Source organism: Solanum verrucosum, unplaced genomic scaffold (assembly GCF_900185275.1).
Source record: "Solanum verrucosum unplaced genomic scaffold, falcon-dt-bn FXZP01000109.1, whole genome shotgun sequence".
Lineage (NCBI taxonomy): Eukaryota > Viridiplantae > Streptophyta > Magnoliopsida > Solanales > Solanaceae > Solanum > Solanum verrucosum.
In genome coordinates, this window is record NW_026020594.1 from 627,857 (window position 1) to 638,224 (window position 10,368).

A 10,368-nucleotide genomic window follows, 5' to 3' on the forward strand; every position below is an offset into this window, starting at 1 on the left:
AAAAAACTATATGAGCTTTAAGGCAGTATATTGATCACAATAATCAAACTACTTTCACTACTAGTAATATAAGTAAATGCAACAAACTATCAACCACAACTACAGAAAGGCCAAGATATATATATAAATATGGTCCCATCAAAATCTATAAAATGGAAGATTTTTTGTACTATAATGAAATAGTCTAGTTTTGTGACTTCAATTGTGGCTTAAGATTTATAGTCTTTTATCATAGTTTTGTGCTCTTTTAACCCAAGGCCTTTTGAGGAATAGATTATAATGCCCAAAGTAAAGACACCCTGCACATACCGAGAATCACTTCAAATGATATATTCAAGAGTTAAAAAAAAACTTACATTGAACCGCTGTTGAACTATGTCTTGAAGTGTCAAACACTTTAGCCTGTTTTACCTCTTCTCAAATCTAACTCGAACAATGGAAAAAAAATTATGTGGGACATCCCAAGAGCTTAGAATCAATAAGTTAAAAGGAGTGATATTACTACTTATACGCAAGTACAACAATGATAGGCTTATTGTATTCCTCCGCAATTCTCAACTCTCCTTTTGCCCCAATAGAATACAAAAATAAAACATATAATGATGAAAGAAAGTAATTAACATTTTCATGGTGCAAGTTTATTGATTAGACTAACTAATAGTGTATATGCAATCATTTACGGTGCTCACTTGTTTTTATTAAAAATCAACGGCAACATTGAAAACAAATTTGAGGCGAAATAGAGAAGCAAAGAGCATCTCAAATTTCTGAATTCAACAAAGACACAATTCTTATAGTCCAACTGGTAACCCTACAGATCTAAAACAGAAGAATCGAATTGGGTCTTGATTTTCATTAAATTTATGGAAGATGGAGAGAAATTTCAAAACCACAACCCAAAAATATAACCAAAAAGCAGAAAAAGATAACAAAAAACTGCACATTTCTTAATAATACAATCTAATCATTTACCTATTCAACAACACATGCAGGAAAGCCAGGCAAAAAAACTTGATTTTTTTTGCTTTGCAAAATAAAGAAGAAGAGAGACAGAGCATCAACTCTCATAGAATGTCCTAAATACACATCAGTTTGGCAGCATTGCTACGTGTCTCTTCCAAAGCAGTATTAAGACACATATGCAGCCTTTATTGATCAGTTTGGTAGGGTAAATGACCAAAAGACCCTTATTCTTTTATAAAAATGGCAAAAAGCAGTCATGTTGAAACTGCTCAAAACTTGAAAATTGTCTCTTCTATATAAGTAAAAAGAAATAATTTAAATTAATTTGACGTTTTTCTTAATAAATTATTTATTAGGAGTTTATAAAAATATAAATATGACTATTAATAATCTTATATAGTTATTTAATGATATATATAATATTAAAAGATAATTTGTTTTGAATATAAAAGCTAAATAATAAAATTTTATTAAATTATTTAACTATATTAAATTTAAACAATTTAATATGTAGAGAATAAAAATGGAAATATATAGAAACTCAATAAAGCTATCATTGTATACGTGTCAATTGTAAAATTAAATGGACCCCACTATACTCAATGATAGAAGGCATAATATGTAATTTAGTAGAAAAGTGTAGGCTTTTTTCTAAAAATGTTAACAAAGTCCAAATAATAAGGCTGATAGTACAATTTTTTCTATGCAATGCTTATCACTTTGAGAAATTGGAATGACAAAAATATTACCACTTGCCAATTGAATGACCAATAAGCAGCCTTTGAAACTCTCTCTTCTAATATATACTAGATGGGGGAGGCCTGTGGCAAGCACGGGCCCAATAGTCAAAATATTATGCTTGTAAAAATATTAATACTAATGAATCAAGGGTGATATCTTTTGCAGAAGATGGATAATATCATATATTATATACTATTAGAAATATTTAGAATATGTACAACAGACATCAGTATGATGCCAACTTAAACGATATGCAAATACTAACTAATGTAATACAACCAAAATAATGACCCTTACTTAGAAGAGTGATATAACAGATGTTTCAGTTTTGATATATAAGATTAGCATGTCATTGTTTATCATATGTAGAGGATACAAATTGTGCAACAAGCTAAGAAATGTCTACTTTATAGTTTATACTTGGATCCATATGTGACTATTTAACACGTGTTTGCTCTTTAGTTCCTTATTTCTCTTCATCTTCTTTTGGGTAGCCCCATTTTGTATTCACAAATTTTTCTGGTGCTTCTCTCTCTTCTTCACTCTTTGCATGTATCATCTCTCTTCTTGTGTGCTTGAAGATTTTGGGGCGTGACACTTTCAAATGAAGTTGAGACGGTCCGCAACCCTATTGTCATTTCCTCTTAAACTATATATCTTGAATTTCACTTATTTAAAGGAAAAGTTGAACAAGAAATTTTTAAAGCAAAACCTATCCTACATGCATAATGACATAAAATGTGAAAACTTCTTCATAAAATATTATGTGTGTCAAAAATACAGATAATAACTCATTAAGGAAATGAATATTACCTAAATCATTTCCAAACATCATTAGTCTCCTATTGTATGATCATCCTCTCAATTCCACAATTGTAATTATGAATACGATAAAGTATGGTGTTTTGGTATCGTCTGCCAGTCTGCTAATAAATCAGAAGTAGCAATTCAAACAATACAAAAATAACGGAAGAAATTTAGATGATACTAAAAGCATAACTTCTATCTAAGAATAACTACTAAATACTAATACAACATCATCCAAAATAGAACACTATGGTTCCCTACAAATCTTAAAAGCTTGAAAAGGGTGTGAAATTGTACTTGAAGGCTTGAAAATTAGAGAATCTGAAATCAATCATTTTTCAAAGCAGGTCTATTTCTAGAAGTTGACTGTTTTTCTCGGTCAATTGCCTCACTCAGCAACACAATTGTTTAAGCGAGTGAGGATCCAAAAGTTCTAATTGGCAAGTGTATGAAACGTTTTTGAATTAGAGAGGAGTCAAATAGTACTTCCAGGAGGACGAACAACTCATTCACGTTTCAAAATTCCTATTGACATTGATGAGAATTTCACTTGCAATATTAGTAAACAGAGTTCATTAGCGACTCTAATTCAAGATTCAAAGTTAATGTTTGGGATGAGCCTTCATCTTTTCCCTGTTGACATGTGTATTGTTATTTAGTTTGTAAGCAAACCACGTGCACTCTTGAACACGGCCACAAAAATTGTACTATGTGCTGGGATATTTTAGTCATTGAATAAAAGTTTTAATATTCCAGCCAAGTAGTATATATGTAAAATTTCCTACCATTTATAAAAATTACAAAAATCTCCTCTTGGATACATCCCTCCCATTATGAACCATGTTCATATATAGTTATGTATCCCACAATACAGAAATGGATCCAACACAACAACATAGTAGAAACAAATGTATCCAACAATAGAGGAATGTATCTCACACAACAGAATCAGTAGAGATCAATGTATCCGACAATAGAGGAATGTATGACAGAACAACGGAGTAGAGACCAATGTATTTGACAGTAGAGGAATATATCCGACGCAACTGAATCTTAAGTAATGTATCATTTACAATGTATCGAACAATTGAGTAATGTATCTGAGAGCAATGAAAATTTCAAAATTATTGTAATTAAGAAGACTTCCGGAATAGGATGTAATTAGCACGGTATGAAATTTCTCTATTTTATACAAATTTTAAAGAACATTTTACCCATCAATTTTCTTTTCTCTTATTATTTTACTCCTATATTATATATTTATTACCCTTATTTAGATGTGGCACTTCTAAAGGACTAACACAGCTTAAAATAATTGTACCTTGTGCTGAAAATGTGATGAGACAAATAAGGGCAGTTTTGGTATTGTGAGATAATTTCATAATTCATAATTCTATATCCTCATGTTCATTTTCTTAGTTTAATATTTCAGATGAGTTGAATTTTTCAGTTCAAATTTCAAGAAATTGTATCCCTAAATTATGTATTTTCACTTCAAAACTTCTAAATGCAACTTATAAGTATAAAGTATTAAATATTAATCAAAACTTAACATTGTCAATTTTGCTATTCTAAGTTTGGATTTTTCAGTTCAAAATTTAGAACATTATTATCCTAAATTTCAGTTTCCAATTCAAAACATCATGGCACTGTCATAAATATTAGTTTTCCAATTTAAAATTAGTATATTATATCCTTATGTTTGGTCTTGAAATGTTCATCATGTAGCTCAAACTTGATGATTTTAATACCAATCTTCCAACTTGTATATCTATGTTCAACAATAATTATATATGTACAAAATAAGGCTACAGAATAAGGCTTAAAAGGAGGAAATGATTCAGACAATGATTGGTTCACATATAAGGTGAAAGGACGGCCACACTGGTTCAGGTGTAGAGGAGGTGGGAGTGAATAAATTATAATTGAGAAGCCAATAGAGAAGGTGATGTGGCACCTCTCTATTTCTTGACCTTTTTTTTTTCTTGCAAAATCATCTTCTTAACTTATACCTCTTCAATTATATAAATTCTATTCTTAAATTAGAATTAACAATATTCATAACTCCCAAACCTTTCATATTCATAACCTCTCAAGCCTTTCATATTTGTAACCTCTAATTATTTAATGTAGAAGGTTATATTAACACTATAAAATCACCCTAAAATTGTGTGTTATACTGTAGTGATCTTCAATTAGAGAATTAGTGGTAGACATGTTACAATATTTTTAAGCTTTAAGGTGCATTATCTTTTGGAAATATGATTTCATATATTACTTTTAATTAGCAAGTAAGGCTAATATGTCAAAGCATATTTTTGTTTCTTTTGGATAAATTATTTGGTTTGTTATTTTTATGATTCTCTTTATAACCATAAAAATGGAGATTCATTTTAGGAGTAATAATTTGTTATTATTTTTCTTGACTCTTGTATATAGGATGAAATGAAATCATCCAAAGATGGAGATTAATGGATTTTTAGCTATATAGATTGATTATTCTTTATTTTTTTAGGTGCTTAAGAAGTAATGTATCTATTATATTATTTCCTTTTGGATTATTTATGTTTTTTCAAAAATGATTATATGTGTAGGAGGACTTATGATTAAATGTAATTTTCTCCTTATTCTTTATCTTTTTCTTCTTTTGCTAGATAATTTTTTTACTTATTTGATTATATTTTGCAAATTATAGGAGATATATCTATAATGAAAATGGTTAGACATTCTTACATAATTTGATTTTACAAGGTAAAATAATTTGATATGTCTAATATAATTACAACTCTTTCTTTGTTGAAATCATACATTTAATATTATTTGTTTGTGTTCGTGAAGATATAAATCTTGAGTTTTTTTTAAAAAATTATTTAATTTAGGGAAAAGAGTCTGATATAACCCTCAACTTTGTCATTTGGAGCTGATATGCCCCTCGTTATGATAGTGGCTCATATATACCCTTACCGTTATACAAACGGCTCACATATACCCCTACCGTTACAAAATGAGCTCACATATACCCTTAATTTAACGGAAGTGAAAAAAATAGTTTTAAATTTATATTTTTGACTTTTAAATTTAAAAAAAATCATGTAGGGGTATATATGATCCTTCTAGCGAATTTCAAGGTATATTTTAATCTCTTTTATACATAAATTATTTTTTGAAGTCTTTGATTATCATTTTTTGAGTTTCTTATTCTTATTTTAATTTTTTCTTTCGTTCGTTAGTGTAAAGAGAAAATTTTAAAACCAATTTTTTTTTGTGGCTATATTATAATTTAACACAAATTTTTTCCACTATATTGTTATTTAGTTTTTGTATTGAAAAAAAATTGGGACATCTATAATAAAGTTTACCATAGTGAGGGGTATATCAGCTCTAATTGATAAAGTTGAGGGGTATATCAGGCCCTTTTCCCTTTAAATTATTCTCTTTAGACCTCTATGTAACTCTTAGATAATTTGATTATATTATTGATAACACTCTTCAAAAAATTTATTTCTTAATGTAAATTTATATCTCACTTAAAGAAATACGTACATATACTTTCATAGTTTGGTGGAGCAATTTTTACTAACAAAATGATAGAACATGAAAATGAAAAGTTAATTTATAATTTTGAAAATACAATTGGTTTTATTAAAAATAAATTATTTATTAATGTGTAAAATTCCAGTCTTTAAAATTTTCATTTTGTTGTTTTTGAGGAGATTTCAAGTTGTTTATTAATAAGTGAAGTTGCAGTCTTTATATTTTTCATTTTTGTTGTTTTCCAGGAGTTTTCAAGTTATTTCAAAATTGCGTTAATTTATAATTTTGAATACAGTTAGTTTCTTTGCTTTCTATTTACTTATAATAGAATATTTGTCTGAATAACTCTATTTTTATTGTCTTCATTTTCTATAATTAATTTCTTTATTAGTGTAAGAATGTACAAATATAATTCCTATTATGTTATAGAATTTATTATATTGAATGTAATATTTATTTAAAACGTGAAATATACTTTTTAATATTTTTTGTTTAAGCCAAGCAAAATTAAAAGAAATAGGAATTTGTATGTGTAATTTTTTTGAATCTTTTTGCGTAGTTAATTCTCTTTTTTGTTCTGTTTTATGTTTATTTTTGAATTTATTTTCTTATATTCTTTTGTTTTCCCAATATAAGTTGTTCCAAAAAGTAACTGGATATCTGAACTTAAATATAATAATATATTAAGATATGGAAACTAACTAATTAAGATTATTATTTTTCATCATTTAAATATGTAAACTTATTTTTATTTAAAATGCTTTGTGTACAACTTGGTAGTGCCGTGTTCGTCCTCTAAAGTGTCACTTCTAATAAGGAGTAATATAATAGTAATTTTTAATGTTTTATCGTAACGGTAAATAGGGTTAATGAGAAATAGTTTTTTTATCTCTAAAGTAGAAGAGATGAGATCTCTTTGCACTTTACCATCTTCAGATTCTACTTTATAAGACTACACTAAATATATTTATTATTGTTGTTCTTCACTATCACAAACAGAGATCTTCGCTACCGTGAACCAATTAAAAAATTGTGTTAAGTCCCCACGCGTCTATAAACTTGGTCCAATCTGATTGGCTATTCAATATCTTTCACTTTTGTATAAATACCTATACTATAGTTCTTTCTCATCAAACCACATCTACTATTTAGGCAAATTTTATTTTCTTGATTTGCCTACCACTGATTTCTTCCATTGCTTTCTAAATTTTTATTTAAATCTCTGTATGGTTATACATTTTTTCTTTTTAATGGTTTTCAAATTTTGTCATCTGATAGTGAAGAATTTATCGTTCAAATTCTTTATTATTGAATTTTTGTTATCTGTAATCACCATTTGTTTTTTAGGGTTGTTTTTAATTTAAAACAAAAGGGTAAAATCTATATGGGTCTACAATACAATTCCTAGAAATCCAACTTGAAAAATTATGTAAAAAATGGAAAATAAAAACTGAAATAAATTTAATTGAGAGTTATCCTCCGTCTGTTCCATTTTATGTGACACTTTTTATTTTTCGAGAATCAAATAGTTTAAGTTTGACCGAAAATTTGCGCATGGTATCTTCAATTTTTTTAAAATGGAATTTATATATTTGTAAACTACGTAAATATCAAAGTATTATAAGTCACAATAATTAATAATTCAAAATATTTTAAAGATCTATAAAAAATGTAATATCAAAGATTAACTAAAGAGAGTAAAAGGGGAGAATGGAAAGTAGAAAAAAAGGAAAAAAAACGAATATATAGAGAGAAACTGAGGAAAAAACTCAGAAAAGTAATTCTTCATGTGGGTTGTTGTATATGTAGAAAGACACGTGTACAATTAATGAGGCACAATTAATTTTATAGTACAATTTAAAATGTTTTGTGTACAACTTGGTAGTGCCGTGTTCATCCTTTAAAGTGTCAACTCTAATAAGGAGTAAAATGAGTAATAATAATAATTCTAATAAGGAGTAATGAGTAATAATAATAATTGGAATGTTAGTCCTTGTAAGTAATGAGTAATAATAATAATTGCAATGTTAGTCCTTGTAATTGTCATTTATAAAAGTTATTGTACAATTCTTTTTGCACGTTGTACAACTAATTTAATGCAGTCAAAAGTTAATGTACAAAATTCTATGCATGTTGTACAACTAATTTAATGCAGTGTTAGTCCTCCTAAGTCTCATTTCTAAATAAGAGTAATAATATATATATATATATATATATATCTTAGAATTGTCAATGTCCTTAATTCTCTTAAAATAATCATACAACACCTCAAAAAGGTAAAAATCTAAACACCACAACATAATAGAATATTTAGGACAAAAAATAGAGCAGGAAGAAGCTCCTTAATCCTTTTTTCACTCTTTTATAATTTGCAATGAACAAAAAAGAACTAAGAATACTTGTCAAGAACTTTGTTATCTTATTTGTCGACTTTAATTATCTTCTTTCTACAATAAAAATATAATATAGAGTAAATGAATTGTTTTGTAAATATGACTTATTTTTTATTTTATTAATTACAAATTAAAGAGCCATAGTCCAAAATAAGTTAGAATACTACTTTGACTTTTCTTTTTCATACTTATGTTTTTTGGATTAGGCTACAAATGTGCTTTAGCATACTTCTTTACCTCATGAAATTTCTTTGGTATTATTTATTTTTTATACAAATTAAATAAATTACTATCCAAAATAAATTAGGATATATATTGAAAAAATTACCTAAATACGCATCTTATTTTACCATAATTTTTAAAATTCTCTACCATTTAAAGAAATTTAAAAAATCCCCTTTCGGATACATCACTCTCCGCTCGCTGATACATCTCTATCACCTTCTTGGATACATCCCTCCCCTATGTATCCAGATGTCTCATCCCCTCTCTAATACATCCCTCACCAATGTATCCAGATGTCCAGTGATATATTCGGAAGTTCAATGATGTACCCGGAAGTCTAGTGATGTATTCGAAATCCATAAATTTTAAGGGATTTTTGTAATTAAAGAGTAGGGAAATAATGTAATTAGCTCTTAAGACTATGTGATTTATGTAAATTATACTTTTTTATATATGCACTTTTTTTTACAATTTCATCCTGAATTAAATTTTTAAAGACATAAAAGTTGATAAATATTTTAAGAATATTTTGTTTGATTAATATTTAGCAAAAAGATAGATAGATGAATACATTATTGTTCAAAATAAATTGAAAGGTATTTTTTACTTTTTTTTTTTTATAAATCACTTTATCCTGATTTAATTTAATTTTTAAAAGCTTGAAAGTCTATCAATTTGAAATGAAAATTATTTTGATACATCAACATTTAAGGAAAATTATTTGTGTTGATATATAGATAGATACATTAAATGAATACATTATGGTTTAAATAAATTAGGATATTTCTTTACTCTTTTTTTAAAAAATAATTTTGTTCTGATTTGACTTAATTTTTTTAAAGCATAAAAGTCTATCAATTTGAAAATTATTTTAATTTATGAACATTTAGCGATTTTTTTTTCTATTTATAATTTATAATATATAGTAAATTTATCAGATAAATAGATTTGACAAAAAGAGAAAAATTGTTCAATAAGTTATAATGAGATAAGTTATGTTGGGATAAGTTATGTTGGGATTAGTTATGATGAGATAAATTGTGCTGGATTATTTCTTATTGAGTGTTTGGTTTGTTGTATTCAAAATAATATATATTGATACATTTTAAGAACAAGTTGTTTGTTTACAAAATTACCCTTCACTTTATTTAATTTTTTAAATTTTCTTTGCAAGCTTTAGTTATTTATTTTTTAAAATAAAACTTTTATTTTATTTAACATAAATATTTTTGTTTATGTATTCCCATGATAAGTACCATGTGTATTTAAAAATATTACTTTTTTTTATTTAGCTTAAAAATAGAACTTTCCTCTTTAGTTTGTTAAAGAGAAGAAAAATTATGAGAAATCAAAATAAAATAAACATAAGAATTAGTCAAATAAAAATTATATTTATATAGTGTAATTTTTTAATAAAAAAATATTAATGATTATCATAAAAATAAGAAGTAGTAAATATTATTATACATGATATTAAAAATAATGTAAGTATAAATAAATGTGAAAAATGATGTATAAAAAGGATTTAAAGGGATATATTTGTCATTTACCTATTTTATCCTGGGATAAGTTATCCCGGAATTACTATACCACCCAATATGAGGGATAACTTATCCCGGTACTAATTCATAATCCTGGGATAAGTTATGTTATCCCAAGCTTTCCAACCAAACAAGGAAATAAAGGCTACTTAAAATTTATCCCG